This window comes from Papaver somniferum, chromosome 2 (genome assembly GCF_003573695.1).
Source record: "Papaver somniferum cultivar HN1 chromosome 2, ASM357369v1, whole genome shotgun sequence".
Lineage (NCBI taxonomy): Eukaryota > Viridiplantae > Streptophyta > Magnoliopsida > Ranunculales > Papaveraceae > Papaver > Papaver somniferum.
Window position 1 is genome coordinate 52,830,363 of NC_039359.1, and position 27,968 is coordinate 52,858,330.

A 27,968-nucleotide genomic window follows, 5' to 3' on the forward strand; every position below is an offset into this window, starting at 1 on the left:
CCATGTCCATGGCGATCAAGAAAGCTGTTGATGGAGATGATCAAGAGAAGAAGGGATCAGAAGCAGTACCATATTACAAGCTATTCTCATATGCAGATCAATATGATATTTTGATGATGCTCATAGGGACAGTCTCTTCTATCGTAAGTGGTTTGGGGATGCCACTCTTGATTCCCATGCTTGGACAAATTATCGACTCCGTTGGAAGTCTTTGACAATTCAAATTTGGTGAACAAAGTACGTACAACTTTTTATATCCATAATTTCTGCAGAGTTTCATGTCTTCTATAATTTTGCACACCATTCACGGGTGGGATTAGTATTATTTGGTTCCAATATTTAATTTGGTTACATTGTTTAAATTTAGGATATTAAATAAGGACAGTTACAAAATGGCTCTACTTTGTATAATTGGTTTACAAATCAGTTTATACTTTAGAACTTGTTTTACACTAGGTCCTCGACGTTACAAATTTACTGCTTATCCTTACTTCCATCTTCTCTTCGTACCCCAATTTTTTCCCTCGAAATCTACAATTTTATGTATCATCTCCCTTTTTCCGTTTGACATTACTATTGGTCATGTTGTACGCATGACAACAAGATGAATCGTCGTCTCACTTCTTTTAGATCATGTAGATCGGAAATCACTCGTGGTTGTTATTTTATTCTCATTTTTTATTAACCTATGATGATTGTTTTTGTTGAGCCATCAATAGTTTTATTATTAAAGATTAATATTTTGGTATTTTTTTGAGTAATTAACCCCAGGTATTTGAAGACTATTTTTGTTGAGCCACCAATAATTTTATAGAATATTTTTATTTTTAAGTATATTTATATGTTTGTGTGTTTTTAGATTGCACTGAAGACGGTGTACTTGGGAATCGCAGTGGGCATTGCAACATTCATACGTAAGTGAATCTAAGAGTTATTTTATTTTTCTTATTGGTAAAGAGCGCGGTGCTAACGAATTTTCCGGCCACTAATATTATCATATCATGATTCTATTCTCGTACTATCGTGACATCCCCTAAATCATATTTTATTCAGGTAAATAAATCGCGTAACTGTGAGTATCGTGTAAGATTAAATAGAAATTGCATTATGTTAAGCGAAAATATTTCTTTTAACTTGAAATAATTATATTTTTTTTATTGATTTTGCAATTAAGAAAAAAAACACAAAATGAGTTAAAAAGACTAAAATCAACAATTACTGGGTGAAAAAGGCATGTAAAATTTGATATTGTTTAAATGCATGATAATGTAAAAATATCCAGGATGTAAACAGTTTCATCCTATCGATTTTCAAATACTTTTTCTTATTTTTAATTTATATCAGGATACATCCAGTTTTATCCTCGCTATTTTTTAAGTTTAGGCAAGATGAATCCAGTTTCATCCTTGCTATTTTTTTGGTGTCCATTTCACCCATATTAATTTTTACCCGTCCATTAGAACCATGTTTTAAAAATATTTGGATAAATGACCCATTTTCCGAAAGAGAAATCCATTTGAATTAAACAAAAAACGGACAGAAAATGGGTCATATGACCAAAATCCATAAAGTATGGGAATAGTGGATAACCAAATTATGGATCTGGGTGAAAAAGACACAAGAAAATTTAGACATATATACCCTTTATTTTAAATTTTATTCTTTATAATATCATTTTTCTCCTGTTTATTTTATTTCTCTAATTTAAATTAATCGTTAGAAAAGTCTTAACTTCCGAAGTATAAGTAGGATTTTAATAAAATTTATATATTTGGAAAGGGCTCGAAAATCTCTACAAAACAAGATTCATTGTTGATATGAAATTCGAAAAAAAATAATAATTTAAACCACGCCGAGGATACATTATGCACCCAGTTGCAACCTGACCAAAATTAATTTCCTATAAAAATATGCATTATGCACCCAGGTGCAACTTGAACAAAATTTATTTCATATAAAAATATGCATTATGCACCCAGGTGCAACCTGGCCAAAATGTTTTTCCTATACAAATCAAAAAAATATACATTATGCACTCGGATGCAACCAGCCAAAACCTACTTTCCGTCAGAATTATACATTATGCACTCTGGTGTATCTTGTGTACTTTGCGGATAAATCTAGGTTAATCCTAATAATCACCTACAATATATTATACATAACCAAACTTATTAGTTCATGATCTCGACAAATAAATCCACCACTATCACCATTAGATTCATAATCAAAACATCAAAAGAAAAAAAAACAAGTATTAAAGAAGAAAAATTAAAAGAGCGACAAAAACTTCAAAAAAAAAAGAAATACATCATGCACTCAGGTGTATCTAGGCCAAAACCAATTTTTCTATTAAAATATACAATATGCACCCAGGTGCACATTGTGTTTTCCGGATATATGTACTACAATTATGTTAATTACTACAACCATATTGGGTCCTCGTTAGTTGTATTTTTAATTGGGTTCGTATACGTATCCACCTGCCAAGACATTTTAAAGATGTTAGGGTAATTCTTATGGCAATGGTCAGATGCAAAATTTTGTTCAGCCAGGTGAATGGCCAAACTGGTTTTTCCAGTATGGTAAAGTACTGGGCGTTAGATAACTAAACGCGTGTCCGAGGGAAAAATGCTGGAGTCTGCGATAAAAGCGCCGGCGTTGGTAAGCCAAGCGCCGTCGTCCGAAGCTTCGACGCGGCGTCCTAACATATGACGCCGGTGTTTGTAGAAAAATCGCCAACGTTTTTTTTTTTAAAATTCAAAATTCACTTTTTACCTCTATAAATTACCATCGAATTCAAACAATTCACTCACACCAAAATTCACTTCTCTTGAATTTTCTCTTCTAAAATCTAATCCTCAATGGCTGAAAAGGCCATCACATTTTTTTGCGATGCAAAACTTGAAGCTGTTGTTTCTAAGATATGTGGGAGTTTTAAAAAGATTGAAAACTGTAAGAGGGAAGTGCAAGTTTTTGAAGTTTCTTCAAGAAAATGTTCCGCTAAAAGGAAAAGAAGAGCTCCAGTTTTGAAAGTTAACAACAAAAAATTCAAAAATAATGGTGAAACCGTCAAAAAGCGCGTTGAATGGAAAATACGTCAAATGGAGATAAACAGGAGGCCAAAATTTGTACTTGATTTTTATTGAAGTTTTTATTGTTGTCTAATAAGTTTATATCTTGTAAAAGAATTGGCAGTAATATCAATGAATGAAAATGTTTATATTTTAAAATATATTTCCACTTCAGATTAAGTGAAATTTATTACAATTTATTAAACTTACAAATAACATCAAACTACATTTTAATAAACCACAACAAAAGCATCAAACTACATCAAATCTAGCAACATTGTCTGTGTAAAGTTCATAGCATTCAAAATGCCTAAACTCTCTCCCGCTTTCTTCGGTAAACTTGGTCTGAGCGATGGTTTCCAATTCTTCGTTGGATAATCCAGAATTGCTACGACGAATCATCCACAATACTTCCGTATAATGTTTGACTTCATTAGTGATGAATGCGATTCTTAGTTCTAGGCTCTTGCTGCTTCTTATGGCTTCGTTCCGCGATGCTACAAAATGTCCCAATACTCTTTCCCAGAAATTGTCATTGTTCATTGGTCTTGCCATACGATGTAACCAACATCGAACAAGAGCAACATCTTCTTCCATTGTAAATTTCGGAAGCGTCATTTGAGTGCAGTAACGATGTGCTTTAGATGGACCATCTTTTAGAATTCTGAAACACGCTTCGTAACGAAAAGTCTTACAGTGAGCTTCCTCCCAATTATCAAGAGTTGTTTGGATCACTTCATCTTCAGTTACACCGCTGAACTTTTCTCGATCAATTTCTATTACCAGAGCAAGAAATGGCTGGACTTCAAGCCTAATAGATTGAAAACGAGCACGCAATCGACGGGCATCTCGGTTTCCTGGGTTTCCCGTCAATGAGACGAACATTGAAAAAACGTTCTCCCAAAAATAACCGTCATGAGAAATAACAACACCAGTGATTACTCTATGAAAGAAATATGCTTTGCATAGAGTTATATCCTCTTCTTGAGTAAATTTGGGACCACGATTTCTAACAGACATTTCTGCAAAGGAGGAGAGATGTAGGAAAAAAGAAGAAGAAGAAGACGTGATTTTGGAGATAGGAGAAATGAAATTTATAGGTTGAGAAATAAAAGTTTGCCGTTGGAAATTGAGATTTAGCCGTTGGCGTTCAAAGTAAAATCTCCCGCGACTTTCCTTTGAACGCCCGTTCGAATTACCAACGCCTATTTTCTATTATAAATGCATCACTAGGTTTTATTCTAAACCAAAACAACCAATTTCTTTCTCATCATCCACCATGTTTTCTAAAGGCAAAGCGAAGCAAATATTATGTGTCGAAGCAAAAGAGGTTTGCCCATTATGTTTCATGGATAACCACAGTCTTATGCAATCTACTTGGATGTATTCAAAGTGTCCGCGGGAAGGTTGTTCACGGATCAGAATGGTGATTGAATCACAACCGAAAAAGCTCGGGTATTTGCAATGTCAAGATCCCAATTGTCCAGAGGAACCACATATGCTAGATGATGCTATGAAGATAAAAAAAGAAGAAGAATAAAAGATTGCAACACTCTGCAAAAACTTCAACAAATTGAAGAAGGAGTTATTACACTACAAGCATTGTGGATATGGAGATCACGAATACAAACACTGTCCACAGAGAATCAGTTCATGCTCAAAGCCCGGTTGCAGGACTTTTATGCATTTGGGGACTTCTTCTGAAGAAGACACATATGGAAGGCATTTCTGGGAATGTCCCAGGTGTTTTTTGGTGGAGTGGACTGATTGAAGTTGTAGGACAAATCGATTCACTATGATATTATGTTATTACGATTATCATCAGATTTGCACGTCAGTAATTTAAATTTTTCCTGGATTAAAAATTGCACCATCAATATTAACATCATAAATAAAAACGTACTGCATTGAACAACCACATCATACATGAAAATAAAAGAAATAAATACATTAGATTAAAACAACTACTATATAGGCGTCCTAATTCTCAGTGGGTGGTGGAATTCCTAGAGTAGGGGATCGTATCTGTTGATCACCCTAAGAATGTTGAAACAAGCATGGAAGTAGAAAGGAAGACCTCTATGAGATACTGGCCACATCGCTAGAGTTCTGGGTTACACTTCATGTTCGGCTTCACCGTTGAGCTTATTTTTGTGATTCTCCATTAGTAAATCCATGAACTCCAATACATGGATACTAATTGAACTAAAACGATGCGATAATCCGTGAGAATCACGCCCATAAATGTTCCATGTTTCAGCGGTGAACATTCTGAAAACTTTCTTCCAGAAAGTCAACGTCGATACGGCTACATTACGAAAGACAACATCTTGTGTGTGAAAAACGAAGGCTCTACAAATAGCTAAATCCTTTTGTTGAGTGAATCTAACAGAAGGAACTCTGGGAGGCATTTTTGTAGATGCTTTGACAGTGAAGAATGTGTGAATTTTGAGTTGAAATCAAGATTATTTATAGTATTCAAAAAATTGTAGCCGTTGGATCACAAGAGTTTTCAGCCGTTCAGGTGGAGCAGTTGGCGTTTTTGGGTATGACGCTGGCGTTTTTAATAAGCACGCTGGACCTATACCTGCTAACGTGCTTTCAACATTCAAATGCTGGCGTTTTCCTTACTGGCGCCAGCGTTGCTAGATATGACGCTCGTCATTTCCACAGACGCGCGCTGGTTCTACCGACTCGATGTTCAAACCAAAAAATCTGATGGTTTGAACATCCATTTTTCATGTTTGTTCATTCCATAGTGGGAGAAAAATGAACAAACTCCATGTTTGTTCATTCCATAGGAATTGCTCGTATGTACTCAACCAAAACTTAAGCAATGTAATAAGAAAATGATGTATGACACGGACACAACATCAGATTCATGGCGTATGGGGGAAATTCAAGGCATCATATCATACACAGGAGTCATCACTTGGGCATTGATATATGCAGGCATATTTCTCAAAGAACAAAGAAACTGGTCATTTAGGCATTTCTACAACCACCTGTTGTACGTGACTTGACGTGGGCATGGACGAATTTGGTGTTCTGTTAATTATTGTCTCATCTCCTTCCCTGCAATTTAACTACAAATTAAGAAGAAAAAAACATATCTTTCATACACCATTCAACAATAATAATTCATTGTTGCTTCAAGAACGAAATTGGAACCAAATTGAAATTTAACAAAAAAAAAAATTGGTCAATTTAACAAATAACTTCGAAATCAGGTTGCATCAATTAAAATTCCTGGTATTTGTGGAGGTGATGTTGTTGCTGGTAGTGATGGTAATGGTGGTGGAGGTGGAGGTGGGTATTCATGGTGGCAGAAATTGGAATGGTCAAAAAACACAGGAAAGATCGAGTTTTGAGATATAATACCTGGTATACGAATGGTAAGATTCTCTAGCTGAAAATATTACCGAAGTGATACACCATCATCGATCGATTTCTGGTTAACCGGAGGTGGTGGAGGAGAGGACTTGTATGTTTCAACGAGGATATTAAGACTAGAAAAGAAGAGAGGGCATCTTAGTCATCTGTACTAAAATTAATTGGATGAAATAGGCAGTTATGATAATAGAATCATTATATTTGGATTCTGGTTATTTGAACAATGGTCATATTTTTCTTTTCATATAGACTCAGGAATTCAAATCCAAGGAGTATTCAACCAAAAAACTGAAAAAGGGAAAGCACATTTTTTAGCCACTTTAAAATTCAACACATATGAATTAATTTTGAGAAGCGAAGGAAATACTTTTTCAGTCAAATTATAATGGATGACTCCTTGGGTATCACCTAACCTCGTGTAATTGCTGCTTCATTCTAATAATATCTTCCATAATCCAAAAAAAGTAAAGTTTTTCAATCAATTTTCGCTTTTTGCAATATATAAATTAACATAAAATAGGTTACAATATATATATATATATATATATATATAACTAAAAAATATATTTTAAATAATTGTCAGCAAAGAAAAAAAATAGAAAAAATAGGTTAGTCTCCTGAGCCATCAAGAATAACAAGATAAAATAGTGGCTTATTGGTGGATTATCAACTTTCTACTGACCTTGTTTATTTATTTATTTATATTTGCAGCTGAACGGTTCAAGCATTCTATTATTTGAAAATGGGTTTTGTTATCTTGTACATCCATGCACAAAATAAGGACTAATCATTGCATTGGATATTGTAAAACACAATCAAAAATCAAGAGAGAAGATGAATCTTTGCATTGGAGAATGCAAATTTTAATTGGTTTTTCAAATTTGCGTTTATGGAGTGTGAGATTATGCATTCTCCAATGCAAAGATGCATCATCTCTCTTGATTTTTAATTATATTTTACAAGTTCCAATGCAATGATTGGTCCTTATGTTATGCATGGATACACAAGATAACAAAACTCAATGAAAATCGACATAAATGTAAATTTTAATTATTGGACAGAGCAAGACTAACTTTGCACCTACACAAATTAATTGCTACCAATTTGGTTCCCACATAGAAGATGGGGGACATGAGATGTCTAAAATGGATGACCGAACTAAATTGCCATCACTATTAAAGCTTAGCCAAATCTAGTTCAATCTCAGTTTCTCATGTACTTTTTTATCGACCGTGATCGTTGCTTTATTTATTTATATATACGAAAAATTGAAATTTTTTAACAAATATAAGTTTTCTTCATTACACTAGGTATATAATACAGTTTTCATTTTACCAGTGATGGAACCAGGATTTTATATTAGGAGGTGCTTTGGAAAAATTTAAGAAATATGGTCATCGACAAATTCTAAACTTCAGATGACGGAATATGACACCTAAAAAACAATGAAAGGATGACTAGGGATTTTAGGAATTTTGAGTGCTGCCTAGAGTAAAGTCTTAAGTTAAATTTACGACAGTGGTCGTGAGATTCGCGATGAGACACTGGGGGTGTAGGGATAGGATTTGGGTTGGTTGAGAAGGTTAGAAGGTTTGGCCGAGGCAGACCCGAGTTAATTTTTTTTCCCAGATTGTCCATCGAATCCATGGAACTCATGGAGATACTGACCAAAATCCTCCCAAGTTATGTTTCTCGGGTTGGCCAAATTTCGCTAGACACACGAGTTTGTTAATATAATAATAACAAATTTTAGTAATAAGAAGATTTAATTGCTCCATATAATTTAAATTTCCAAATAATTGAAGATTACTTACAATAATGTAAACTTTCTCCATATCGAATGATTAACTTATTTTTTTCTAATACAAATAATACTCAATTGATTAAGTTCGAATCTAAACAAAGCTTTTAGTTGGCAGCCTAGCAACAAGCTGTGCTCCAATACCTTTCTGAATAGCAATGCCTAATCTATGTAAAAAAAAATATCGAATGATTAATGAGATAGATATGATTTATATTTTCATTATTAGATTAGAAGATAATATCTAAAATTAATCTAAATTGATAATGATACCAATTATAAAAATAATTTTATATAACTAAATCATAGTTTTTCGGTTTGGACTGGTTGCTTGGGTTAGAAATATTTGTTTCCATGTTTTCCCAAATATAACTCGGATTTAAATTTTTTGCCCAAACTTGCCGAAAGTTTTGAAATACACTGCCCATATCCGCCCGATAATAGGGTTGGGCATGAGTTGGGTGGGTTAACCCAACCCAAATCCCACCCTACTGGGGTGGGCCCACCACTCTATCAGATATCAGATAGGCCGTGGTGTTTAACAAGCGGTCAGTATAGGAACTCTCTTTAAAAGCGAGAAATTCTTTTGCTCGCTCGCCATCTTAAGCAAGGTTGTGAAATCGTGAATCGCTGAGCGAATCGTCTTTTAATTTAGAGAATCGAACCGTATGTTAAATCGTGAATCGAAAATTCATGGTTTATTGTTGAATTGCTATATGTATAACTATATATTTCACTTAACTAAACAAATAGTTTTCATTCTTGATTTTTTTATGTATAATTAGTATATATGTAAAATAAGTTAAACATAACAACAACGACCAAGTTGGTACAGTGGTCGAGACCCACTACTGGGAGCAAGACCGCTGAGGTTCCACTCTCTACAACCACTTTAAATTTTTCATAGCATTATTTCAACATAAGTTTCGTAGTCAAAAAATCAGAATCGTAAGTCAAAGTTGGTCAATGTACGATTTATGGAAGAAACGATTCACTCCGACGATTTGAATCAAATCAATCGAATGAAAGGATTTGGATCGAATCGTACGACTCGAATCGCAAATCGGAGGTTTCAAAACCATGATCTTAAGCTTAACTTTTAGTTTATTTTTTCCTCATAAAACATTAAAGGAAATTTTAGTCAAGTAAAAGCAAAAACTTTGTCAATGTAATATCGTGGTACATTTAATGAGTACATCACTAAACTCTTTACCAACAAAAGAAAAAAAATAAAAACAGAAGAGAAAGAGGCATGAAACCCAGCATCCCGAGAATGGGGAATGACCCGGAAATGATTAGCATCCTGCGGGCTATCCCGTGAAGTGGGATTGTCAGAGTGAGGTGGTGGGTCCCATTCTTAACCCATCCCTGCAAATCCGCCGGGCGCTGGGTCAGAAAGGACCCTGTGTTTTGTTTCTTGCGGGTTGAACCGCGGGATTCAATCCGCGATCAGTGTATCATCCCCGAGAACGACCAAGACAATGAAAGGTTGATAGCAATAGAAAAGTGGGGAGGACATTTTATTTGTTTGTTTGTTTTTTTTTTCTTGATGGCGTGGAATAGTGGTCCTTGGACTATATCCGTAGCTCCTTAAAGAGTTATTTCTGACAACTACAACAAGGTTGGAGCCCCGTCCTCCACAGAGGTGGTCATGTCATCTCACCTGCTCCCCGGTCATGGTCCCCGGCTCCCCGTAGCATCATAAATCATAGTCGGTGGAGAGTTCCAAGGTTCAGCAGCCCCTTCTTAACTCCTACTTATGACGACAGTTTCATGTAACGATCCATCCATGCCCACTATTTCCACTGTAACTTTTGAGGGCCTTCATGTAGACGGGCCAGTTCTCATAAAGGGATTAAATCCCATACCTAGTTGTGTCTCATAATGGTTTCTAGTTCTACTGGTCCATTGTCCTATAACGATTAAAGAAAATAGTAGTGTGTATTAATTGCCTTTGGTAGCTAGTTGGTGAACTAGTTTGTCCATACTTGAATTCGCTGCTGGTTGTACAAATAATCAAAATAATCCTTATGATCTATTACCGGTGTCATTATAATACAGTGATAAAATTACTGGGTGAGAAAACAGAAAATCTTTATTATTCAATAATTGTCAAAGTTAATCTTACACAGAGTTTTCTTACAGACTTTATATGAGTAAACATGAGTTGTAATAGCAACACTCATGTGAACCACACAGACAAATCACAATAGTCAAGTCAACTGTTGTCTAGTATTGACTTGACACACAAACTATTGACACACTTACAGTGTCTAATACACCCCCTCAAACTGTTATGTGCTAAACAATAATAAGTTTGAAAAGACTTCACACACAAACTATTGACACACTTATAGTGTCTAATAAGAACAGAGATACCGAACAAAACACACACTCTGACAAGCTACTGAAATACACAAGACTCTGACAAGCTACTGCAATGTTGTATCCACCAAACTTCTCAGCAATCTGGAAAAAGTGGGAGCACAAAGTCCCTTGGTAAAAATTTCAGCAACTTGGTCTTCACTGGGCACACGTTGAAGCTGCACAAAATCCTTCTCCACTAGCTCTCTGATAGTATGATATTGGATCTCTATATGCTTTGTCCTAGCATGAAAAAAAGGATTAGATGCTAAATACAAAGCACTTGTATTATCACAAAGAAGTATTGTTGGTGTAGAAATAGAAACTTGTAATTCTGACAATAAATCTGAAAGCCACTTTAATTCTGCAGATGCAACTGAAAAAAACTTATATTCAGCCTCAGGAGATGATTTGGATACAATGAGATGCTTTTTAGATGACCAAGAAATTAAATTTGTACCAAGAAAAACATCATAACCAGAAGTTGATCTTCTTGTATCTGGGCATCCTGCCCAATTAGAATCTGTGTATTCCTTTAACTGCTGTAAATTATCCCTTCTTAAAGTGATTCCTAGCCCCAATTGTTCCTTTCAAATATCTGAGTATTCTTTTAACTAACTGCATATGTGCATCTGATGGAGAATGCATAAACTTTGAAACATAATTTACTCCAAAACAAATATCCAGCCTTGTAATTAACTGTCAAATACTGTAAGCTACCAACAATAGTTCTGTATTCACTAGGATCAGCTAATTTATTGCCATCATGAATTGACACTCTTGCAACTTTCACCACGGGAGTATCACAAGGTTTACTATCCAACATATTTTCCTTTATGAGTAACTCAAAATATACTTTTTCTGTGTCAATAAAATAGAATCTGCACTTTTTACAGCTTCAAGTCCTAAGAAATATCCCAAATCACCTAACTCCTTCATGGAAAATTCTTTCTTGAGGGAATAAATCAAAGAATCAATCATAACAGGGGAGCTACCAGTTAACAGAATGTCATCCACATACAATAATAGAACAAGCATGCTTTGCTTTAAAGTAAACACAAACATAGAATTATCAGAGATTGACTTCTTAAAACCATTTGAATAGAGAAAAGTACTAAATCTATGAAACGATGCTCCAGGAGCTTGTTTCAACCCATATAAACTCTTCTTAAGATGACAAACATAATTGGAAGGAGAATCTGCATTAGTAAAACCCCGTGGCTGAGACATATAAACATCCTCATCTAAATATCCACGTAGAAATGCGTTACTAACATCCAACTGTCTAATCTTCCAATTATAGAAGATATTCATACACAAAACAACTCTTAGAATAGTACACTTTACAATTGGACTAAAAATCTTATTATAATCAATACCATCTTGCTGGTTGTATCCCTTAGCAACCAATCTAGACTTAAGCCTGTCAATAGTACCATCTGACTTTTGTTTAACTTTGTGTACCCATTTTGAACCTAGAATATTCATGTGAGGCTCTGGAGCTACATGGTCCCAAGTGTCATTGTCTCTTAATATTATATACTCTTCTTTCATAAAAACTTTCCACATAGGATTTGTGATTTCTTGCTTAAAAGTCTTGGGTTCAGTGACTGTAGTTAACAAAGATGCATATGAAAAAGAAATAGGATGTTTGAAACATGAGACACATAATCTGGAAAAATCTTAGATTTTGAAATCCCTTTTTGTGCTCTAGTAACCATAGTGGTAATAGAATTATCACTATCAGAAGCAATGGAATCCTGAACAGGAAAAGAATTAGGAATAGGTGAAACATCAGTAGTTGTGGAATCTGAAATTGAAGGCACGGGATTTGAGAAATAAAAATTTGACTCATCAAAAATAACATTTCTAGAGACAAAAGATTTCTTAGTAATAAGATTATAGCATTTTTACCCCTTATGCATAGGACTATAACCCAAAAAGATGACAGACTTTGAGTACAATTTATCATTTCTGGTATGAGCCAAATGAGGGTAACAAATAGTACCAAAAACTTTTAAAAGAGAATAATCAGGAGTTGTACCAAAAAGAACCTCAAAAGGAGATTTATATTATAAAAGTCTATTTGTGTCCTGTTTATAAGATAAGCAGGTGTGAGATAAGCATCATACCACATCTCTTTAGGACAAAAAGCATCGAATAAAAGTGTATTTCCATCTCAGTTATATGTCTATGCTTCCTCTCAGCAAGACCATTTTGCTGAGGTGTTTTAGGACAAGAAATTCGAATATTAATACCACTCTGGTCTAAAACATTTTTGAAAATTCCCTTAACAAGTTCTGCTGCACCATCAACTTGGAAAGAAATAATTTTTGTGGAAAACTGATCCTCAGTATGAGTTTTAAAATGAACAAAACATTGAGCATCATTTGTTTTTAGTTTTATTGGATAAATCCAATGAAACCTACGTACTGAAATCATCAATAAAAATAATATAGTACCTATAACCATTTAAAGATGGAATAGTTGAACCCCAAACATCGCAGAGAACTAAAGAGAGTGGTTTTTGTTCATGAGAAGAAGACAAATGAAAAAGAAGTTGTTTACTTTTAGACAACAGACAAGGATGACATAAAGATGAAGATTGAGGAGAAGTTAAAACATTTTGTTTTGTAGAATGCAACTTTTGAATAATATGACCTGATGGATGACCTAACCTATTATGCCAAACTTGAGAAGGATCATTTAAAGAAGTAGACAAAGAAAAATGAAGATGAGATGAAATTGTTAACTACAGTCCCACTAGCAAGCAACACATCAGATGATAAGTCTCTAATTTCATAACCATAAGAATAAAGCTTAAAGTAGGAAGAATTGTCTTTTGTAAATTTACCTACTGAAAGTAAATTATGATTCATGTCTAGAATCAAAAGAACAATGTTGAGCCTAAAACTAGTTTTAGGAGTTTCAATAACAGATGTTTCAGTTGAAGTAATATTTAGAGACTTACCATTGCCAACTTGAACTTGTTGCTTGCCTTTATAAGAAGAAGTATGCTGAAGAAGCCCCTCATTACCAGTCATATGTGATGTTGCACCAGAATCATCTAACCATTGTGGAGTCTCAGATGTTGAAGGAGCTGAAAAATTTGAAAGATGCACATCTTCACCTATAGAAGTAAGTTGTTGTTGTGCTATATTAGCTGAACTAGTATTTGAAGTAGATGGAAGATAATATCTAAAGTGGCACCTACTAGCACAGTGACCTCTTTTTCGACAAATTTGACAATCAACCTGTGAGAAATCCCTTCTACCATTTGTATTACTAGAAGAACCAGATGAATCATCATAAGAACCATTATATGATCTATAAACATCAGAAGAATTCCCATTAGGTTTATAATGTTGCACATTCTTGGTATTTTTATAACCACCATTCCATGCATTCTTTCCTTTTGGTCTACCATATCCATTACCAGAATTACCATTGTTCACATTTCTTGAATAAAACCCAGTTGGTTGTTGTGCATCAAAAATCATTTTTGTATCTTGGTGTTGTGCAAGTAGCCATTACTCATGATTAAGTAACCTAGGTTTTAGTTCTACAAATGTGAAAGGCACTTCTCTATTTTGTGCAGAGATAACAAAATTATCAAATTCCCTTCATAAACCATTCAACACATGCATTACCAAGTCAGACTGATTCACTTTCTCTCTTATGGCAGCTAAAGCATCAGCAATTGTCTTTATACTCTGAAGATAGACAGGAATTGAATAATTACCTTTATTGCATCCATACAATTGATTCCTCAACATACTCTTGCGTGCCATAAATTGATTTTTGAAACTAACTTCAAGATACAACCATATGTCTCTTGCAGTAGATAAACCCATCACATCAACAAAAACTGATGGTGTTAGTGTAGCATTCAAACAACGCCTAACAAATAAATCAGCCTTTTTCCAGTAAACCCACTTTGGATTAAGAGAAAGAACACCATTAATAAGAATTTGTTTGTCCAGTTCTTGTTCTTCTCCATTAACATAACCAAACAAAGAAGTAAAGTATAAAATTGATTCGAATTTATCACGCCATAGCAAATAAATTTTTTGAATCTAACTTTGCTGAAACGAAATTTCTAATATTTGAGAAAGGTAGAGTAAAGTTACCATCTGAAGCAGCGGAAGAAGAAGCCATATTTCGTCTTCTGGTGTAAACTATTAATAACATAAGATAACTGAAGAACGATGGATCCAATTGTACCAAAAAACTTGATGAAAAAGATATTGATATTAAAATTTTGACCTAGAACAATCAAGAAAAAGTCGAATCTGAAAAAGAAATATTGAAAAGATTGTGTGGTTCACAAATCTTCCTAAAAGAGTATTGAAGAAAGTTGTTTGCAGAGCAATTGTTGATGAAAATTTTTAATTCCCTTGGATCGAACCGATTGATACCATGAGAAAACAGAGAATCTTTATTATTGAATAATTGTCAAAGTTAATATTACACAGAGTTTTCTTACAGACTTTATATGAGAAAACATGAGCTGCAATAGCAGTACAACACTCATGTGAACCAAACAGACAAACCACAATAGTCAAGTCAACTGTTGACTAGTATTGACTTGACACACCTACAGTGTCTAATACTGGGTGATGATACCATTGCATCAAATTTTCTTTACCGATCTAAAAAATAAAATAAAAAGAATCATTATGACCTATCGGTTTGAGTATATTAATGGTGTCTGTATTCTCTATGGTATACACCTTCCGAATGCACACATTATACGCGATTACTTTTTTTGTGTGTTAATGGTGCTTTTCACTAGAAACAAGCAAAATAACTCTTTGAGACGGAAATCTTACTTTAAAATTAGCATCATCAAAGACCAGTTATCTAATCTCGAAAATCCCATCTACTGAACGGCGTTTCCATTTAGATATGGACGTTGGTACATGGTAACATGGGAGACAAATATGCCGGTGATTGGAGTGAAATATATTCCTAGGTATTGTCATACATAGCGGAGTGTAGAAGGTCCCCACCAAAAGAAGAAAAAATAAAAGAGAAATAAAGTAGATCAGAAATAGATGAGTGAAGAAACAAATCTAAAAATGATTTCCGTATCTCTTAATAATTGAATATATATCTGGTCTTAAAAGAATATTTTTTCTACTACCAAAAAACAATCTCAGCATCCATGATGTCATTCCACACAGGTATCATTCATCCTAGACCAAAGAGTAATATATACTATATATTTTATAAAAAGATCAAAATAAAATTAATTAGGTCAATATAATCAAACTAACTCTATTATATTATTTCAAGGACTATCAACTAGCGGCTAAGCTTTTGAGCCGTATAAGCTAACAATCAGTGCCACATCACCATCAATGTAGACCCTTAGATATGTAAGATGTAACGGCTAGGATTGTTTGATTTTTTCCATACTCTACTCATATGCTTCGAATACTTTTTCTTGGAAGAAGAATAAAATGTTATGGGCTACGGGTCAGTTACTTCGCTGTACGAGACAGGAGTTACCCTTGCTGCAGGTATTAGCCCACTTGACAGCCACGCAATGAACATACACACATATAGAGCAGGGAAGGGCCTAGCAAGGGGCTAACCCGGGCTATAGCCCGTCCCTTAATTTCGTAGAATTTTTTATTAGTGCATGCAATTAGTTTTTATGATTAGCCCACTAGATAAATAGGTAATATCCATACTATTTAGCCGAGAGCGAAAATTATGTTACTTCTTTTATCATTTTTTAGCCAACAATCCTGTTACAGGGGTGGCAAGCTAATAAGACAAAAAAGGTCATTACATGAGTAATTCAAGTGCCCCTTATAAAAAAAATCTGGAAATGACTAATTAACCCTTATTGTTGATAATCAAGATTAGTGTTTATAATCAAGCTTAGTGTTGATAATCAAGATTAGTGTTGATAATTAATTTTCACTTATAATAACTTTAAAATCAGATTTTTAGAGTTATAAAAAAAGTTTAGAGGAGAAGAATTTATTTTTTTTGTGATATTTGTGAAACCCTAGATTTTGATTCCCTCAACCAAAATGAGTGATTCCAGTGGCAAATTTGAGATGGGTGAATCTCTATACAATAGAGAAAATAAATACTACATACCCCTTGATGGAGATTCTGATATGGAGTATTTGTTAGATGGTAGAGATTTTTTAACCCATAGTGAAGGTCAATGTCAACCAATTGAAGAAATTAGCCAACAAAATGAAGAACCAGCAACTGAAAATGACCAGGTATACTTCTAAATTAGTTCCCATTAGCTTTTTGTCGCTCGAAATTCTCTAAAGTACGTAACCGTAATTGGTGAGATCCCAAAACTATAAGTTCCAGGGTTTTTTACGGTTGGTTAAGGTGAAAGAGCTACGAACCGTAACTTAAGATACGGTTGGTCTCGATAATTAGTTATGAGCCGTAACTAAAGTTTGTGAAAAATATTGGTTCCAGAGTTATTTACGGTTCGTAACAAAAATTAGTTACCAACCGTAATTGGCTCTGTAACTTAAAATTGTCAAACAAAAACTGTCACAAACAAACACATATCCATAACTTCAAATTCATAGATAATATCCATAAGTTCAAATCCATAACTAACACAAATAAGTTCATAAGATAATATCTATAACTAACACACAACTATTAGTTTGTCATAATATCCATAAGTCGAAATTCATAACTAACCACACACAACTAAGATAAATTCATAACTAAGCATGGCGGCCACCACGACCCCTTTTGTTGGTGCTACCACCACCACGAGTTTTAGGACCATCACGACGACCACCACGACTACCGTGACCACGACCACCTCTTTGGCAAGTGCCCACACTGTGCACCTCCTCTTCATCATTTGTCTCTTCGCTGCTAAGTGAAGGTTTTCGACGACTACTAATCGCACCTCCTAGAGAGTTTCTACTCCTTTTTAAGCCTCTTTCTTCCGTGACCAACCCCTCATACAATTCTTCCATGTTTGGATTATGCATGTTCCTTATTTGCTCTTGCAAGATCTTTTGTTGAGGAGCTTTAATCACACCATTAAGACGGATGCATGAAGTCTTGTTATTTGCCAAAGCTTGTCCTCGCTCTTTCTATTCACATATCAAAAAGAGTGTTAAGAGATTATTTCATAATAATCATTCATATTCAAATCCAAATTCATGAGGATAACAAAATTACGTATCGACATGAAATATAGCTTCTTCCAAGTCAAACCAAATAGACCTTTTTTCTCTTTAGTCTCGTCGACTGCCGTCCTTTGAGCAATAACCTATTGCATATATGGCTGGGCCTCCAGATCATTATTGATCACATATGGATGACCAAAATGAGAATACCAAAACATGTAATCAGCAACGGCTTCTTTCGTGTTGTTACAAGGAATTGCCTCTCCCGTTGCGAGTTGGTATGTTTCTTGATGGCGGTTGTTCCAAACATCAACCGTTGGAGTTGGGCTATAGTTGAGTACAATGGTGGGGCCTTTTGTCTCGGATTCTTTCTTGGATAATTTGAAGTTTTCCTTGATAACCCTTTGTTGAATATGACGAATTTGGCGTAGAGTTCGACGAGGATTGGTCATAACGTAGCCCATGGGATGATACAATGGTCCGTTGTAGCCTGCGGTCTCTGTGAACCAACAAACATCAACTCCATTTTCAATCCTCAAATAAGGGTCAAAGATAAAATCTTCATCAGTGAAAGCATCTATTTGCTCCCTCATGTTAATGAGCTTCTCCTTTTTGTTCCTTGGTTGTCTGCCAGTGAACTTGAACTTCTTTCCCATAGGGCCATAATCATGTTCTTCCCATTCAGTAGGAGGTCTCAGGATCGGAAAGTGGTCATAATCTCATGTCTAAAAAATAAATTAAGTATAAAAAATTGGCACATGACTAAAAATATAACAAACTAAGAAAAATTTAACCAAACTTACCATTAGAAGCGCAACATTCCCGGAAATTTCAGCAGCTCCAACCCTAGAGGCATTTCTTAGGCTGTCAAGTAAATATGCAAGGGTTGTAGTGGCCAAGAATACTTTTTGATGTTGTCCAAATTCTTCAACATTTGTCGGTAATGAACATTCACCCTATTTCCCGAGTTATCGGGAAAGAATACGTTCCCAAGAGAATACAACAAATACGTTGTGGCTATACGCCTAACTCTTGTTTCATCCGTCACCTCACCTGCCCTTTCCTTTGCTGCTGTTTCTTCAAACTTGGTCCTCAAATTCTTCAATAATAGCTTTTTGATGATTTTTGGTTTATGTGGTTCAGCAGGGTCATAACCACCAGCCAACTGAAACTCCATCTCAGTTTCACCTTTCTCCCACCTAAGTGTTTCTTGAACAAGGATGTAAAGGTCAGTCCAAGACATGTTGTTGTCGAAACCTTCAAACAAAGATTGTCCTTCAACTTCAATGTCAGTAATTTGCTTCACATCGTCCGGTGTTATTGTCATCTCTCCAAATGGAAGATGAAACGTATCGATTTCAAGACAATATCGTTCCCTAAAGGCAGAGACCACAACACTATCATACCCCGATTGCAAATGAAGAATTCCAGGTCCTAGTCCTGTACTAGCCACTAGATTGCGAACCGAAGCACATTCTTGACTTAATGACCAATGTTTATCCCTTTGACACTTCAGAAATTTTATGCATCTTGCGTGGTCCTAAAAAAACAAATATACAAAAATATATAGGCATATTATGGTGAACTGAAATAAACAAACAAAATGTATTAAAATAATGAATGTTTTAAGAAAAGTAACAAAAAGCATACTCTTGTCTGACAGACTTTTGCGGACCAGGAACTGGTATAACCAAATAAGATTGAAGACTTATCTGGGGCCTCTCCCCAAGGTATTTTATTCTTCTTCGGTGGAAATAACAATTCTTTGCCTTTAGGAATATGCATCCCTTTCGGTGCGGGATCCTTTCTCGGCTTCTTTTCTTTCTTTTGCCTTGGAGGTGCAGATACAACTACCTATTTTCCCTTGGTATTTTCTTCTTCATCATCATTTTCTTCCTCTTCCTTTTCTTCATCATTTTCTTCATCTTCCTCTTATTCATCATTTTCTTCATCTTCCTCCTATTCATCATTTGATTCCTCTTCCTCCTCTCCATCATCATCGGCTTCTTTAGATTCTTCTTCATCTTCATCATATTTAGTTTCTTCCTCTGCAATTTCATTTTCGTTGCCTTCACGGTTAGTTTCAACTCCGACCTCTTCTTGATCATTATGTTCCAGTCCTTCTAACTCAACTTCATATTCAGCCGCAGGTTGTTCCCTCAACATAATTTCAAACTTATTCTTCTTCTTCTCATTCTTGTGGATACCTCTATTATCTACACCTAAATGCTTGTCACCGCGAGGGGTGGGCGTATGATCAATCGAGGTTAAGTCATTTCCTCTCTTTTTCTTCACCCTATCAGGATTCCTACACAAGCATTACAATTGATTGATTAACTAAGTGTAGAACAAATAATATAGAAAACAAAACACAAAAAATTGGTGAGTAGGTTAATTTACGGTTCGTAATATGACATCAGTTACAAACCGTAACCAATTACGGTTGTTAAGTAATGAATCGATACCAACCGTAACTAAACTAAGGTTGGTAAGTCAATTACAGTTTCGAACCGTACATCACTACTTCAAAAATTCTTAACATACAGGATGATGTACGGTTGGTAACTTTAATTGAGTTACAAACCGTAACACAATTATGGTTCGTAAGTGAGATGAAAATATAAACTGTAAAACATGTTTGAAACATACAGAAGGAATTACGGTTCCTAACTAAGGTTTCGATAACAACCGTACAATAACCTAATTCTCAAAACTTAAAAGTTACGGTTCGTATTTGGGTTGTTAACAACCGTAAGTTCATCAAAATATACAGTTACGTTTGGTATCTGGGTTATTACTAACCGTAACTCACATGCAACACACAAATTCCAGTTTCAATTTCGATCCAAAACCCTAATTTTTGATGCAAAACTAACTTAAACAAACACAATAGACTAAACCCTAACTGGGTTTTTCGAAACATACCTCAAATAAGTCTGTGCTTGATTTTGACGGTTGAGGAGTTTCAAATTGATGTTCTTGACCTAATGGAGGATTTGGTTCATTAAAACGGTTACAATCTTCGTCAACCTTCTTCTTCAAAATCTCTAATATAGTTTCAATCAACGATTATGAATTTTTCAAATCGCCGATTAATCGAAGAGGACGATGAAAAATCAGTTTTAATGGTGGAGAGGAGGAGAAGAGAAGATGAAGTTGAAAAAAGCAAGGATAAATTAGTCCATTCAAGATGAAAAGGGTAATCTAGTCAATTTACAACCCCTATAGAACACCCCTAACCAATAAGAGGGACATTGCTATCACACTTGCCGCCCCTCTAATGGAACTTGCCCCCTATAACAAGATTGTTAGCCAAATAGCAAGTAGCAGACTAAATTGTGATCTTTTGTCCAAGAGTTATTACAATATAGTGCTTAAACTTATAGGCAAGTGTTCAAACTCTTGATTTAACCCTTTGTTTTTTGAAAGAGTTAATATAACTCCCAACCAGCACAGTTATTAAACAGATTAAGATTTTAATCGTATCTTTTACTCCCAAATTTTTTTTGATGGCCTTCGGCCGTCATGTTTTGAATGTACAAATAGCCCTACCCTAGGTTCAATTCTGAGTTCGTCCCTGATATAGAGGATCCATGGACACTCTTAGATGAGCATTATCATACATGATTTACATCCTTTTCTTTACAAAATTCAAACTCCAATGGGAAACCTTATTCTAGCATGCAAATTATCTGATTAATTCGTGCTTTGGCTCTCTTCTACAAATCTTGCATGCAGAGATGTCTTGTTGGAGTGTTACAGGAGAAAAACAAGCAAGTGGAATTCGGGTTGAATATCTACAAGCTGTGCTGAAGCAAGATATTACATTCTTCGACGAGAAAACCACAACCGGGGAAGTCATTGTTAGCCTAACTTGTGACACTGGCATTATTCAGGATGCCATTGGTGAAAAGGTAGTGCCAGATTTTGTGGAGTTGAAGTTAACTTTTATGGAGATTTACATAACTGATTTGGCTTCTCTGGTTTTCTTAGGTTGGGAAGTTCATACAGCTCGTAACGACTTTCTTGGTTGCATATGGCATTGCGTTTAAAAAAGGTTGGTCTCTCTCCCTTTTAGTGTTATCATGATCTCCTCCCCTTGCAATTACTAGCATCTTCGTGACGAAGTACGTGTCAAAAGTTTGTTACCAAGGACAAGCAGCAAATGCTGAAGCTGCTGAAGTAGTGGGACAAACAGTTGGTGCTATTAGAACGGTAAGCATCATATTATGCCCAATGCAATACTCGTACAACTTTATCAACCAAATTTTGATTATATAAATGAATTCATATTTAGCACAACCGCAGAATTTAGCATTGAGTCCAAAGTAAAAGCTTTAAATCATAAGTACACAGGTAGCTTCTTTCACTGGAGAAAAGGAAGCAGTAAAAAAGTATAAGAAAATACTGCCAAAAATGTATGCCTTCATGACAAAGCAAGCATTTACCTCTGGCCTAGGATTTGGTGCTGCACTTGGCGTTCTGTACAGTTTTTACGGCTTAGCAATGTGGTACGGCTCTAAGTTGATCACTGAGAAAGGCTTCAATGGCGGGGATATCACTAACATTATATTCTCTCTTGGAATTGGTGGAATGTAAGTAACCTGCATGTTATACTGAAAGATTAAACATATATACTTTAACAACTTTTGATTCTTCTTTCGATCTTCTTTCGTTTCTATTTTGTACTTACTGGTTACTGCCTGATTGATAACCAGTGCACTATGCCAAGCATTTCCATGCTTGAGCGTATTTATAGCCGGAAAAACTGTGAGCTACAAGATGTTTAAAGTAATAGAGCGAAAGCCTTTGATCGATGTCTCAGAGAAGAAAGGAGTTGTATTAGAAAACATCAAGGGTGATATTAGTTTGAACGAAATCTACTTCAGTTATCCGACAAGACCTGATGTCCAGGTACTATCAGGTTTCTCGTTACACGTTCCTAGTGGAACTACTGCAGCTTTGGTAGGACAAAGTGGAAGCGGGAAGTCTACTGTGATTAGTCTAGTAGAGAGATTTTATGATCCTCAAGCCGGTGAAGTACTTATTGACGACGTTAACTTGAAGGAACTACAACTTAAGTGGGTTAGAGAAAATGTTGTTGGACTAGTAAGCCAAGAACCTACTTTGTTTGCAACTACAATAAAAGAGAACATTACTTATGGAAAGGAAAATGCAACTGCAGAAGAAATTCTGCGAGCAGTAAAGCTCGCTAATGCTGCAACTTTCATTGATATGTTGCCTTCGATAATACTTAGTTACACTCATCTATGTGTCTCGTACAAGTATACAACCATGGATTCCTTATACTTTGTGCATTTTACAGGGAATTGAAACAATGATAAGTGGCATTCAGTTATCTGGCGGGCAAAAACAAAGGATTGCAATTGCAAGAGCCATTTTGAAGAACCCAAAGATCCTACTTCTTGATGAAGCCACGAGCGCATTGGATGTTAAATCTGAGCAAATAGTAAAAGATGCTTTAGAACATATAATGTTGAATCGAACAACTATTATTGTTGCTCATAGATTAACTACCATTAAAGATGCCAAAATTATTAATGTGGTACATCAAGGAAAAATCGTGGAGCAAGGTAAAGGTTATTTAAATAAATCATGTACGTATACACACTACATTAAATTTTCCATAACGTTCCTTGCTTGATGTATATGTGTATGTTTAGGAACTCACGCCCAATTAATCATCAAGCAAAATGGAATCTACTCTCAGCTCATTAGTCTTCAAGAGGATGCTCCAAACAGTGAATATATGCCACCTTCAGATGATATGTACGTCGATACTCCAGTGTCTCATGACGGAGCAGTTGACATAAAAGACAACAAAGAAAATGATATTGAAGTAGTTAATAAACAAGATCGACTAACGCAACACAAGGCTTGTTTTAAACTATGTGCATACTTGAGTAAGGTAGAAGTCATAATTTTAATGTTAGGATTGGTTGCTTCGGGGATAAAAGGTCTAATGCCTCCTACTCTTGGATTCTTACTCTCGAGAATAATCAAGATATTTTATGAAGAACAAAATGAGCTTCTCAGAGATACGAAGATATGGTCATTGATGTTTGTGGCACTTGGCTGTATTGGTCTAATTTTTATACCTATGCAGCAGTACTTTGTAGGTGTGGCAGGTGGTAAACTAGTACAACGGATTAGATCCCTGTGTTTCGAAAAAATTGTGCACCAGGAAATGAGCTGGTTTGATGACCACACAAATTCAAGGTAACATATGTAATCTATTTGTTAACAAAACCTGATATATATAACGTTGGATTCTTATTTTGTTTTCATTTTCAGTGGTGCAGTGGAAACATGGTTATCCACGGATGCGTTAAGGGTTCATACACTTGTTGGAGATTACTTGTCATTATGGATTCAGAACATATCGACAACCACTGCAGCCCTTCTCATAGCCTTTATATCTAGTTGGCAATATACAATGGTGCTTATAACATTGTTGCCTTCATTTTTGCTAGAAGGATAAGCACGAATGAAATTTTCAGATACTTCGAATGGAGATGGCGGAAAGGTCAGTGGTGCTTAATGATTTCTATATAACGCTGCATCAAAATAAATACTAACTAATCAGTAATCAATATTTTTATTAATGTGTAGGTGAAGTATGAAGAAGCAAATCAAGTTGCATTTGGTGCTGTGGGAGGTATCATAACGGTTGCATCTTTTCATGCTGAAGAAAAAGTTGCTAATCTTTACAAAAATAAATGCAGGAACTCCTTGAGACAAGAAAATCGCCTAGGATTGATAACTGGTGTTGGCTTTGGCTTCACTGTATTTCTAATCGGAAAATGGATCATTTGTCCAAATATTTTTAAATCACGGTTCAAATGGACGAGTAAAAAATAGTTTGGGTGAAATGGCGAAAATAAGAAAATAGTAGGGATGAAACTTGTTTCATCCCAGCTTAAATTTAAAAAATAGCAAGGATGAAACTGGATACATCCTGTGTAAATTAAAAATAAGAAAAAATATTTGAAAATGGGCACGATGAAACTGATTACATCCTGCCTATTTTTACATTTTTGTCCATTTAAACAGTATCAAAATCTAACTGTCCATTTCACCTAGGAATTGTTGATTTTGATCTTTTTAACCAATTTTGTGATTTCTAATCTACGCTAGCGCTTCTATCTGTTTTTACGCCGGCGTTCATTTTGTGAAGACTAGAAAAAAACTTTTGAAGAAATGTTTAGGGTACATTTCTTGTCTTAACTCGTTTTTTTTTCTGTTTTTTTTTTTTTGTTTCTAACTACTGTATAACACTTTTTTTTGTACAGGTCATCTTTGTTTTGTTCATTTCGGTGGTGGATAGTTCAACAAATGTTATGGGTCCTGATTTTAACAAAACAAGGGAATCTGTTGCTTATATTTTAAAAATTTTAAGCAGCAAACCTAAGATTGATTCAAACAGCGATGAAGGATTGACACTAGCTAATGTGGAAGGCGTTATTGAGTTTCGTATTGTCAGCTTCAATTACCCGTCACGTCCTAGTGTACAAATCTTAAAAGATTTCTGCCTAAACATCCCATCTGGAAAGGTGATCTCATCAGCATCACTATCTAAGGAAGTGGTTTATTGCTTGTTCTGACTCGCGAGTTTTGGTTCGAATGTACTAACAACTTTTCGCAATGCTGTGCAGATAGTCGCACTTGTTGGGGAAAGTGGGTGTGGGAAATCGACAGTTATCAATCTACTGCAAAGATTTTACGACGTCGATTCTGGGTGTGTATTATTGGACGGAGTCGAAATTCAGAAGTTACAGATTAATTGGTTGAGGCAACAGATGGGATTAGTAAGTCAAGAACCTATACTATTTAATGACACAATTAAAGCTAATATTGCATATGGGAAACAAAGAATATTTTCCGAGGATGAGATCATTGTAGCGACAAAAGCCTCCAATGCCCATAACTTCATATCAGCATTGCCAGAGGCATATGATACTTTAATCGGGGAGCAAGGAATTCAATTATCCGGTGGCCAGAAACAACGTATCGCTATAGCAAGAGCAATACTGAAAGATCCTAAGATCCTTCTACTCGACGAGGCAACAAGTGCACTAGACGCGGAATCAGAACATATAGTACAAGAAGCATTTGAAAAAGTAATGAAAAACAGGACAACTATTGTCGTAGCTCATCGTTTATCTAGTGTTAAAGGAGCAGATACCATTGCAGTGGTCAAAGATGGTATGGTCATTGAACAAGGAAGTTCTGAAGTACTTTTGAACAGACAAGATGGAGCTTATGCATCACTTCATAACCTGAGTTTATCAACAGCATAACTACATTTATTCTAGCTACAAAATTTCGTACAGAAAATTGTAATGAGAATGTAATTGTTTTACATGCAGTAGTTACTATCAGGAAGAAACGAAATAAAGGCAAACCGAAGTTATAAGCTGTAATTTGATCTTTTCTTTGCATAGTAGAAGATGTGAAATCAAAAACTAAAATGCTGAGTTTGTGAAGGTCTTACCAATGGCGAATCACTAAACGCACAAATGGAGTTCTTTTCGTCTCTCTATTTTGTATCTTCAAGTGTTTTTTTTTTCCTTTTATTTGATCCCGACTTAAAATAAATTTCAACTACTGCTGAGATCATAGGGGAGTTTGGTATTGCCGTGAGTTTTATAAAAGCATTTTTATGTTGTGTTGTGTTGCGTGTTGATGTGACATGCTGTAAAAATAAAGCAATTAGACGTTTAGTAAACTATAATATATAAAGCGATATATAGCCGATAAACTGAAAATTTTGTTTGGCAAATGGTTATGTTACAGTGCTTATGTGTAACTAATTCGTCTAATTAGTCAAAATTACCATTATGAAAGTACAAAAATTCGAAATTTTATAAATTTAAAAAAAAAAATTTTTTGGGTTATTATCATGATCGGTATATAATCAAATCATTAAACAACCGATTATGAAAGAAAGATATTCGAATTCGGGGAAAGAAAATCAATTAGAGGCTTATTATATTAACTGGTAGTAATATATGTTATCACATCTACAAATTATGTAAATAGAAAAATTCAAAAAATTTCATAGCTTTTGAAAAATTTATAAAGTCACTTAGATTATATAAGAAAAAGAACGTAGATTTGGGAAAAAAAAAATCAATCTGACAATACACCATTTTAAGGGATTCGCAACTCAGATTAGCAACAACACTAGAGCCGTTGGTAGTTTTCTAATGCTAATTTCGGTTGAAATTTTTTTTACAACGGCATATAGACTTTGCTAATTTCGCAACAGCAAATGGTATGTTGTGAATAGCAACTGCGCTGTGTTATAGCGTACGAAGTACGCGTGTGGTATGGAACACTAGGGATACTAAATACACCCAAGGAAAACTTCGGTCAAGCGCTGAACCATTCCGCGAAAAGGTGGTTTTCCCAGCGCCTGGATCATTCAGCGAAACTATCTAGCATGCTAGTGCACATGCTAGCAACTGGTAGGAGAGAGAATTAATGTTAACTTTTTTCCCACACTTTTTTTTTTTGAATTACAACACTTAAGTGCTAATCTAGTACCTTCAATCTAGCCCATAAGACTTAGCCTTATCCATCGAGACGAACTCCTCCTCGTTTTTTTTTTCCGCTCTTTCATATCCTCTTCATCTCTTCGTGAAGAACATCATCTCAAAAACTTCTTCATGCCCTCGATGAATAAATCCAGTGAGATATATGGATCAAGTATGATGATGATGAGTTTATAGATTTGATTTTTTTAGGATTTTTGATTGAAAGTAGAAAGATGATTCTATGCGAATCAGGGATAGGGTTTTGAGAGAGTTGATATAGTGACGAAGTTTAGAAGACTTAGATCAAGAGAGGAATAGTTGAATCAGGAATTGAGAAAATACGGAGATTGAAGAATATGAATTCAATTGAGAAGTTAGGGTGAATATGAATTAGGGTTTCGATTTGGTGGTTGGGTTCATCTATTTTCTCAATTCCTGATTCAAAACCGATCCACTAAATTATGGTTGTAGTTTGAGTCCATTTATTTTATTCTTGAATAAGTAGTTGTTGCCTTCGAAGATAAAATCGTATATATGGCACTGCATTTCTCTCTCTATTGGATTTTTTTACAAGGAAATACCAATTGGTCTTACAAATAATATATTAGAGATAGTCTAGTCCAGTGGACCTAGTCAATTGTCT

At 35.1% G+C, this 27,968-nt stretch overlaps 1 pseudogene; it reads left to right on the plus strand.

The window, feature by feature from the left end:
• On the plus strand, positions 1-26,170 carry LOC113347653 (annotated as a pseudogene).
• The last annotated feature ends 1,798 nt before the right edge of the window (positions 26,171-27,968 follow it).